The following is a 10,899-nucleotide window of genomic DNA, read 5'->3' as shown; positions in this document are numbered from 1 at the left end:
GCTGAGTATATGTCCTGTGGTGAGATTGAGTTTTTTTTTTTTTTTTTTAAATGCCCATCTGCAGCTAACTGTTACCCTTTATGACATCCATGTAATAGAAAAAAGGGGGAAGGAAAATCAGCATCTGGAAGGCATCTGTGCGTGAAAGCTGTGACAATATTTATTTATAGTTACCAGGAGGTTTTGGGAACATGATCTATGAAATGTGGTGTGATTATTATACCTTCTTGATTATAGCTGTTGTTTATGTTCTGCTCATATGTACACAACCACAGACACACATCACACACACACACGCAGGTGCAGGCACCATGACGACACTGCACTGTATGCAGCATGGACACAATCTTTAATCATCCTGTGGTCTGCTGTATTGGGAGAATATACAGTGATGGTGATGCAGACACAAACACACACACACACACACACACACACACACACACACATACACACATATACACCTTCCCCCACCCGTAGCCCACCCCCTGCAAACCTACCATTCCCTAGTCCATGATGTAATGCTATCAGACCCCTCCTCTGCCGTCTCTCCCTCCCTCCGTCTCTCTCACACACACTCTCCCTCTCTCTCTCCTTCTCCTCATTCTATTGGTGGCTCCCGCCTGCATCTGCTGGATCAGCTCTGACTCCCTGCACACACACACATTACACACGCACATACACACACTCATACACATACTTCCACGCACGCACTCACCCACATGCACACACACACACTTCCATGCTCCCTCCTCTCTCGCACACTCTTACTCATACACTACCAGGGGGATTCCTCCGCCACTGCAGCCTCCTCTGCTCACTCCACCTGGCAGCCGTTCTCCGCTGTGGGGTTGGTGGGGGGAAAGCACGGTGAGTCCCTCCTTTCTCTCCTTATGACAGCAGGCGATTGTGGTTTCAGGATAAGACAAAAGGATGAAAGGACGCTGAGAGTGGCGGACAAACACCGGGAGGCATTGCCGCCACTGCAGCCTTGGGAGGAGAGGCTCGCATGCTGAGTTTGTGCTAGGAGTGATGAAGTGGTGTGAGGTTGCTCAGTTACTACAGATACCGGTCATCTCATCGCTGGGTGCCATGGCAATAGATTGCATTCAGTCAGCGTCTTGGCTCATTGTGTTGTCTGTGTCCTAGTAAGGTGCTGGAAGCTGTGGTAAAGTGCATGTGTGTGTGTGTGTGTGCGTGTTTTCAGTAAGATGAAAAACCTGTTTGTATCTATATGCATGCATGTGCAGGTTGAATTACAAGGAAGCCTAAACATGCTCCAGGGTGTTGTGTCTTATCTGGTTTCCTCTCTGAAAAATGTCAGTCACCTTGCTTTGAGATAACACAGGGAAGGAAAAACAAGCTGAATCACATGAATGTAAAACCGAAGCTGCTGCTGCTGCTGCATTAAGTTCCTGTGATGGTTTAGTTTGTTCTGACTCCTGCCAGCTGGACAGGGAGGATATATTAGCTACAATAAAGCCGTGACAGTCTCATTATGTACATATAGCTTGTCCCTGTTGTGTCACTGACAAAACAGGGTGTGTGCATGTGGTGTGAGCTCGTGTGCCTGTGACATTTGGACACTCACTCTGTCTTCTCCTTCCCCATTATGTGCACTGAGCTCTTTCACTGTAAGGCTCAATGACATTGCGTCTAATAGGAAAAGTAATTCTATTATTGCCACGGCTTTTGACTGCTAAATGACACATTAATGATAATGGAACTGGGTGAATGAAGTCACTGGCGCATTTTTCTTTCCTGGGCTGAGGGGTCGACCACTTTGCAGTTTGTGAAGAATTCCACTGCAGCCTAACCTTTTATATTCACTGTGTTGAAATGTTAATATTTTATATGGCTGGTCTACCTCACATGTGGACACTCTCATAACTAATTCATCCAGATGTTTTTCCATTTCTATATCACAAAGAAAAGCCAGGCATGATTCACTGCTTTTCCATTTCAACATAAATGCCAAAAACAGGATCTTTTTTTTTAAAGGTATCTCCATCCTGTTGAATTGATTAGTTCATTGACGGGATCCATAATTTAAACAAATATCTAATAAATCTGGAAGGAAGTATAATCCATCAAATGCTACCAGCTCACTGGCAGCAAACCAAACTATATATTTTCCACGCTAGATAATCTGCATGCTGTTCTCCAATTAACCAACAAACAAATTAGCTTCGCTATGCCTTTCAACTCGCTCATTATTATCAATGATTGCAGCTAAAACCACACAGAAAGGAAAGAAACCCACAAAGATATTTTGGAAGCCAGCTGGCCTTATTCAGATTCTCTACAGTCCCTCATGGAACAGTGTGTGCAAATATGTTGGTGGATTTTTTAATCGATGATTAGCACATGAAACGGTGCATCCTCAAGGCTGTTTAACTCTGACATACTCTCGGTAGGCATAAATGGAAAGTAATTACGATGGTGGTCCAACAACAAACTCATAAACCAACAGGCAATGAGGAAGTGCTGCGTATAGTCACTTCCTATTGGCTCTTGAAGCATTATTTGGATCCTTAAAAGGTTAGCGCGTGGTCATACTGGGATAGTTTATTGATTTCTTACTGTTTGACTCCCATTATAGCCGACAACAGACACTGTGTCTCCTCACTGCCCTGAAGACCTTTCAAAGTAAGACCAGGAGCTTATATCGCAGTCATACACTGCACTTTGTGAACTTGGCACAGACTCTAAGTGTTAATATTCTCCCTGAAGCAGTTCTTCAGTTATTCCATCATTCTCTGATTGTGAGGAGTCTCTTTTCTCAGTCTGTTTTGACACAAATTCTGACTTTTGGAGCTGCCTGAGAAGGGGAGTTGAGGTTGCAGAACTATTTTGGTGTCATTTCATGCTGATCTGCCCTCGCTGGGTGCACTGACGTCAAACCAATCAACTGAACTGAATATGAGTCTATGAACTCACTCAAGGTAGAATAGTGAAAGACTGGCAAAGGAAAATAAATAAATAAAAAGAATAAAGGATCAGTTTAATCAATATAGCATTGACTCTGTGAAATGTGTAACCAATTTGGTTCCTGAAGACAGCTCAGGCTAGGCTTCACATACCTCTCACTTCAGGTCTGTCACTGTTTTCACTGCACAGACTCTGTGTGAGTGTGTGTTGTGCAGTCTATACACAGGCCTCTATGTGAACACTGCCAGCTGTTGTTTTCTCTTTTTTTAATCAAAGGTTGTGATTGTTTGATAGCCTTTTTTTCCCCTCCAAATTTGCTCTAAACAGAGACACCGCAAGTATTTCTAAGAATAAAACATGTGACGATGTGGGGCCTACTTATGGAAAAACACAGACCCAGGACAGCTGCTCTGGTTCTTCCATCCTGCTCCATAATAACAGTGATGGTCCGCTTTCATCTAAACTATCTGGCAAATGTCATGCATACCTTATCACAAAACGATTTTCAACTAAAAAAATTTCCATCATCTAAATGTGTTCAGTCTAAACGGTTAACTGCACTGGAAAAAAAAAAACAATGAACACTTCCAAAGTGAGGAGCTGTGTGTCAGCAGATGGGCACAGCTTAGAGCACAAGGATACCTGGCCCTGCACAGTGATGTGGCAGAGACTAAACAATGAACAGAAGATTAAAAGCAGCAAAAACATGAAGGATGATCCTTACCCATATGAAAACCTAGCTTGTCTGTTCTTAGCTGCATTATCACTTACTGGTATTACTATTCCTTTAAAAGCCTGAATCGTAATGGTAAACTAGTCAGATTTCATACTTTCCTTAAAAACAATCAGGATCATGGATATCTCGTGTGGCTGCCCGAGCAGCTGATGGAAATTTCATTCTGTTTTCAATGAGTTGTTTTTCTTAACATTCCACAAACCTCCATAGAGCTTCGCTGAGAGTGGAGCACCTCAAAGTTTTGATTTTCTGGTCTATAATTTCAGGAAAAGAATCACAAAAACCCTAATGGATAAACCTGCCATTAGACCTGAAATACACAAAGGCAGTTTCTTACATTTAATAGTATTCCCCTTTAACGCTGTACCATATTTAATGTCAGGATTAATAGAGTTATTTGCGTTGAAAAATTCATAAAGAAAAAAAATCAGAAACTCATTAATTCATTCTCAGCGCCTAGAGGCTTTCTTCCACAGCCCCCCACCCCGCCTCTCTCTCCCTCTCTCTCACTGTGCAGCTGTGCAGGACCTTCACCTATGCCCTCCTACTGCGGCATCCACAGCCTCCCAGCTTCAAAACCATGAAGAAAGAGCCAGACAAAGAAAATCTATGCACTGAGCAAACACACACACACACACACAGACGCCAACGTCTTCATTTAAACTGCACTGGCCGTCACTGACGTCACTTCCCTCCAGCTCTCTGGGGAAAACAAAATCACATTAAGGTGCATTCATCTCATAAGGTCCTATAGAATTCATATTAACGCCACATGTCAGCCCTTCCCCTGGTGTACGCACAGAAGATGTCAGACAGCAGATATTGGCTCTAATTCATTATAGAAGATAAGTTCAGCTGGGTTGTGTACGTACACGTGGCAACAAAGGTTCGAGTCCATTTCATGTTAGACTCTCTTTATCAGGCTTTCCATTTGTCTTTCTTTGTGTGTGTGTATTTTCTTCTGCAACCTCATTGTTTACTGACCCTTGGAGCAGAAATACCATAAAACTAATCCACAGATAGGCTGCTTACATCAATTCTTTCCCTCAGCATCTTCAGATTAATGTTTTTCTCTTGTGACATTTTTTTTTTAACCAAGCAGGCGACTTAAAAAAGACAAGTCAAAGAAATTAAAGTATGGTCACAACATGACCATCAAACACACTGCAGAACCTTGAGGGTAACATCAGCGCTGCTCATTTGCAGTTTCCATCATTCAGTCTTCAGCTCGTACTATTTTCTATGGTGGGCAGTATTGACAAGTTAGTTGGTAAATCGCTAAGCTTTAATTATGGGCAGAAAGCAAAAAAAAAAAAAGAAAACTCTTATGGAACTCACTCTGAGATGATTGAACATGTCAGGAATGAAAGTAAGAGCCAATTAAAGTCTATGACATGATTTGCATCTCCTGTTTAATTATTTTCCCTGTCACCATAAACACAGGCCCACTGCTGATGCGTGTGAGCAGGAGGGAGACAAAGAGAGAGACAGAGAGAGAGAGATGGCTGTGAAGCAGCAGGGAAGGATGGAGGTGGTAAAAACACGGGAAGCCACCTCTCTTGTCTTTGATATGGACATGAGCTGCCATCTGTGGTAACAAGAGTGATATTTCACTCCTCCATGCTGACACTGTACAGTCACCCTGGCTGATTGACATGAGCGCATTTCCCTGGTTTCTTACATCCTCAGTTGACCCAAATTACAAAGAAATAAAAAACAAACATATTCTCTCACTTACCTCTTAGTTGTGCTTTTATGTGCTCAGATTTTTAGAATATTTGTCACTGAGATTTCTGCCTTGACCTCAATACAGTGGAAGCAAATAGAATTTTGTTTGCTGTGCTCACAGCTTTGAAAAATGACATTTAAAAAAACTCAACAGCAGCATGCCTTTCCACGAACTCCACAGCATCTGTGCTGACAATTTTCATAGGGACTATTACTTTGGTAACGATGCTCAGCCAGACCTACATTTACTTTGGTCTTGACTGAAATACCTAAACATCTATTGGATAGACTGTCATGAAATCTTGTACAGACATTCATGGTCCCCAGGAGGATGAACTCTAATGACTTGAGAACTGATTTTTCAATGTGCGCCACCAGCAAGTTGGCGGTTTTTACATTGAGTTGGACATCTTGACAACTATTGGATAGACTGCCATGTAATTTGATTCGCTCATTAATCCCCACCCCCCAAACGCATGATGAATTGTAATTACTTTGTTGGTCCTCTGACTTTTAAATGCATACTACCAAGAATTTTATACAGTATATACTACATACTAATCATCAAAGTATATTATGAGGGGTGAGTGAGAATGTATGATTCTTAGTCATTTGAGGAGCTGACTCTTTAAACTGTATCAAAGTGTTGTAGTGGGTTACCCCTGGAAAAAAATCTAGCAAATACTGTTACATTTAGTTTCAACCGTGTTGATGTATAATTTAGATTTTACTGTGAATTTTGACAACACAAGATGAATTGTTTCACCATGGGAATCCAGCAACAATGCAGCAAAAATGTATGATGTTTTCACATGTACATAAAAGTTATTGACATATTTTTTCTGATTCCAAAAAACATTAGTTTATGTCAGTTACTAAAATGTGTGGAGGACATATGGTGAGATATTACAGCTTGATTTAAAGGTATCAAAACAAGGAATCATCCTATCCATGATATATGACCAACTTGTCAAAACAACCAGACTCAGGATCATTTACAGAGGAAGCAAATGGGGAAACTTTGTGACTGGAGTGCTGCATCAGTTGAATAGTCATGAATCATCAGTGTGAAGAGAGGAAGTCTCCTGTGTGGAGAGAGAGTGAGTGTGTGTGTGAGTGTGTGTGTGTGTGCGCGTGTGTGTGTGGTGTGTGTGTGTGTGTGAGTGAGATGTGGGGGACATTTCTGGGGCTGCCGGAGCGGGACAAGGTGAGGACACGGAGATGAGTCATGGTGCTGTTAGCTGTGCGGGAGGCACCTGCAGCGGGCTGCTCTGACTTCATCACAGCCTGCAGGGGTGGAGCTTACTGGTCAGGGGAGAGGACACCTTGTACTGAAGGAGTTGTGGGTTTGACCTTGTTTCAAACAACTTGTCTTGACCCTTTCTACCAGGTGATACTCACAGAGCACTGAGCACAAGTTAACAGCTGATAGAAATGTCACTGTCGGTGTTTGTTGACAAACCAAAGTATTTTGTCAAAGTCTGACCTGTTAGTGGCTCTAGAGGAGCAGTCAGGAGATCACTAAAGTCAGCAGGATTCATCCTCTGGGGATCATGAATGTGGTAAAAGTTGTTGAAATATTTCAGTCAGGACAAAAAGTGGTGGAGCTTCAAGCTGACAATGCCATTAGTTGATCCCGTTGACATTCTTGCCTCTGCTTTGAGCTGCAACCACTTAGGGATTCTGCTGGTTGGCTAAATCCACAAAACATTTAGGCGAGTCTCCAAATCTGGTGTTGTGTTTTACTGAAAGAGTCTGTCACATACTTAACCCCAATAAAAGCTCCACGGGTGGCCGTGACCTGAATATGAATGGCTGCCGTACGCTCCCTGGTGCGTTCGCGTGCCACAACAGTTGGGATATTATTTGAGCACGGCAGCAGAGATTAAGGGTGATGCAGTCAACAATTCAGCGTTTGTGAAATGCAACCTTCGAAAAAAAAATGCCTTGACAGAAATAATTTGTCTTAAGTGCAAAATGGTCCAAAGGAACTTGTCATGCTCAGTTTCCAGGGAGGTCACTTTACTCTTCACCCAAAGCTGCAGAGCTACTCAGCATCTTCGGTTTGTGAGTGCCAACGTCTGAGGACTGCTTGCTGTGTTTTTTCATTATAAAACAGAGGCTAATTTGCATTTATATTTTCTTTAATCCATTTGTTTTTGGAGAACTCACTCAATCTGTAGGTTTTCTTGCCATGAACCACTGCAGGAAGAATAGAAAAGTATGTTTCCCCTCCATCTTTAGAGGAATCAGCAGTGCTGAGGGGTCTGTCCACCCCCTGATGTTACAAGCCTGACTTTTGCATAAGGTGGATGATTTTAATCTGCTCAGAAGTAATCCTTGATTGAATTTGAGGGATTACTGTGGGCTCGGCAGATAAAGGGGGAGAAACTTTGATTTGGCGTCTGTCAATCGGAGAACATATAATAGAGAGAGGGACGTGTATACACTCCAAACAAAAGGAAGATGGAGACAGGAAGTCATTGTCAAGCTCAGCCCCCCTAACCTGTCACATATATCTCCAATACATCTCTAGCCTCGGCCTTTTGCTTTATGTGTGCCACAGTCACGCAGATGAAAAGCACAGTCGCTTACTTTATACACATGAATGCCACATGAGAGTGGGTGAGCGATGCTCTCTCACGATCAGTCAGCTGTGTGTTTGGTTTAGTAAGGACAATATCTGTCCACTTTTTATCAAAAAACAAGAACTTTCCTCTGAGGCTGCCACGCTTGTGTATCCTTCATAACACCGGGGTTTCTCCAGGCCTTATTAGTCATGGTTGATGCTCACTATTGAGTAAATAGCGACTGTTTGTGTTCAGTTGTGACTATCACCAGTTGACATGGGCGTGTTTCATGAATCAATAACAGGTGTTAAACAGGTGACAGAGTGACCAAGACTTAAACATTGAAGGTGAAGCAGCTAGGTGGCAGACCGGTGGACTAACAGGGAAGACACCTGGTTGCAGTTTATATGTCACTGAAGTTTTATCGTTTCGAATCCTGTTGTGGGACTTGCTAAACATTTATTTATTTATTTATTTATTGTGCAGCATGTTTGTTGGTTTGTTGACTGCAGGTGATGTTGAAACAGATATGCATTTTATCTGGTGATGTATATGTATTTTTTGGCGAGGTCTTCAATATCTACTATACTCCTCTTCCTGAAAATGACGAATCTGCGACCGAGAACATGTTAGCAACATCTGGAGCAAAGCTAGTGAAAAGGTAAACAAATATCACCAGTTAAACTGGAACACCGGTATGAAAGCGTTGGGGGACTCTGACAGACCGGGGCTACTGGGGATGCAGCCTCCAGCATCCCGCTCCTGATTTGGTGACTGTCATCACGTTTCTTGGTGTTAACAGTCACAATATCTGACAAATTCGCACATTGTCGCATGTCACTGAAAGCGAGAAGCTGGAGACTAATTATTAATGTTATCTCCATCCACCCTCCGGGTGTGAGGGATGGTTTTGTGTTATGCATCAGAGCTCTGATGTGTGTCCCTCCTCGTCGAGAAAAGATAATGATATTTTGTTTGTTTGTTTGTTTGTTTGGTCGTCCTGAGCAGAGCAGAGTGGGGCAGCTCTCTGGCTCTCATGGCTCTCTGTCGTTTTTGACAGACTCGGTATAAGATGACAGAAGCCCTCGGTACTTTTTGAGTCTTTTCTAGGGGCAAAAGAAGATTACATGAATGGTTGAGTCTGGTTTGTGTTCAGGCCTTTGCCTTTGTACATAATCCCCTGTAATTCTCTTTGTGGTGGACGCTGTGAGTTGACATTCATTGTCTGACTGGCTGCAGGGGAGCCCTGAGAGGAGACGGGCCAGAGGAACCCTGATAAACCAAAGCAAGAAAACATTCTCCCAGCCAAGAAAACTGTCACTGTCACAATCTGAGAGAAGATGCTGTAAGATCTGAGTCTCTTCTCTTACGTCCCAAATCATTGCTCCTACACATTATGAACAACTCACTCTATATCTGTACAGATTATTATTATTCACATATTATTATATGTGTATCTATAACTTTTTTGTATCAATGAAAACACAGTTTTTGGACATTTTTGCATAGTTTATGATAGTTTATGAGCACTTGAAGGCTACTTGGGGCTTTTATTATGGTGGGACATATAACTCTCTGTGCCCCACAGATGTTTGGAGCAATTTTTACACTCTCATATGGTGAAAAACATACTGCCATAAATATCTGAAAAACAAACAAAAACGAAACAAAAACAGAATTTTGACTTCATGCTTTTTTCCTAAGTTCATACAAGTTTGTATTGCGTATTGATGTCATCGCTATTTTTTACAGCATGAGTTTATGCATCATTTTTTTGTAATCAATGAAAAACTGGCCACTTTTTCCATGGTTCATAAACATTTATCGGCTCATTTAGGGATTATATTCTCTGACAGAGAGAGGAAAACTGGACATAAACGGTAACTTGAATGATGTTATCTTGCATTAGTTCACGTTAATGCTTTGTTGAAGGGATGAGTGAGTAAAGCGTGCTGCAGGCTCCTCGTGCACAGGCTCCGTTAACAAGCAGGCAGCGTGTGCAGTGGGAGGAGCTAAAGTTTGGAGGCTTGAAAGCGGCCAACCTTCAGTGTGTAGTAGACGGAGGCTCGTCTTCAAACACACGGAGAGGATGGACTCCACGGTCACACTAGCGGACTCTCTTACGATCAAGCTCCAGGCCACTTTACGGATTTAAATGTTGTTTTTGTCGACAGTTTTTGTTTCCCAGCGACTGTGAAGACCTGAGCTGTGACTCGTTTTTTTTTTTTTTTTTTGCGCCGCACCTCTTAAACGGTAAGGTCTGTTTGTACTTGTTCGATCTGGCTTGGTTTTCAGGTTAAACACCTTTACAACGAGGAGAAACGGTATCATTTAGATATAGTACATTTCTGCTGTTATTAGAGGAAGAATACTTTGCGCACCTCTTCAGACCGGCATTAATAGAAAGGGGCTGAGACAATTATTCCAAAACGAGATCTTTTAAAGCGTAAATGAGAAATCGCTTTGATTTGTGGTGTTTTGTTCTATGATAGGCAACATTAAACTACACTAAGCATGTATTTATTTCATGTCATTTTGTCATCAGGGATGATGATGATGATCAGGGTCTCATGCACGCTGCCTGTCTGCTCCTCAGCAAAATCCCCAAACGCTATTTAATAAATCTGAAGAAAAACTAAGAACCTTGCAGCTTTAGCAGTGATTTGCAACACTGCTGTAAAAGCAGTAATGTGAAGGTGAGGAGACAGCCTGATGGACTGGCCCCTCTGTTTCCAGCCTACCCATGTGGGTAAACAGCTGCTATTTGCTTCAAACACGAGAAGAGAAAAAACATCTCTGTTGATTTTTGGTTTATGTGCTTTATTTTCACCAGACTTAAAGAGACAAATTTGCTGCTAAATCCTAATTAATCACAGTCAGTTTGCACCATGTGGAGCCTTTTGGAAGTGATTGTGTCCAGCTTGGTTAATGTTGTTT

General features: G+C 42.2%; 1 protein-coding gene across 2 annotated transcripts in view; it reads left to right on the top strand.

Moving 5' to 3' along the window:
* The first annotated feature begins 597 nt into the window (after nucleotides 1–597).
* Nucleotides 598–10,899, top strand: part of sema4bb (sema domain, immunoglobulin domain (Ig), transmembrane domain (TM) and short cytoplasmic domain, (semaphorin) 4Bb) — a 57,425-nt gene continuing 47,123 nt past the window's right edge. The window contains exon 1 of one of the 2 annotated variants that reach the window (XM_018666841.2): nucleotides 598–867. The gene's annotated coding sequence lies outside the window, so the exon portion shown is untranslated. Of the gene's footprint in view, nucleotides 868–10,010; nucleotides 10,216–10,899 lie in introns of those variants that run through there. The other variant, XM_018666842.2, reaches the window with a different exon arrangement.

The sequence above is a fragment of the Lates calcarifer genome, linkage group LG2, assembly GCF_001640805.2.
Source record: "Lates calcarifer isolate ASB-BC8 linkage group LG2, TLL_Latcal_v3, whole genome shotgun sequence".
In the NCBI taxonomy this organism is placed as follows: Eukaryota; Metazoa; Chordata; class Actinopteri; family Centropomidae; genus Lates; species Lates calcarifer.
This window is presented reverse-complemented; position numbering and strand designations above follow the sequence as displayed.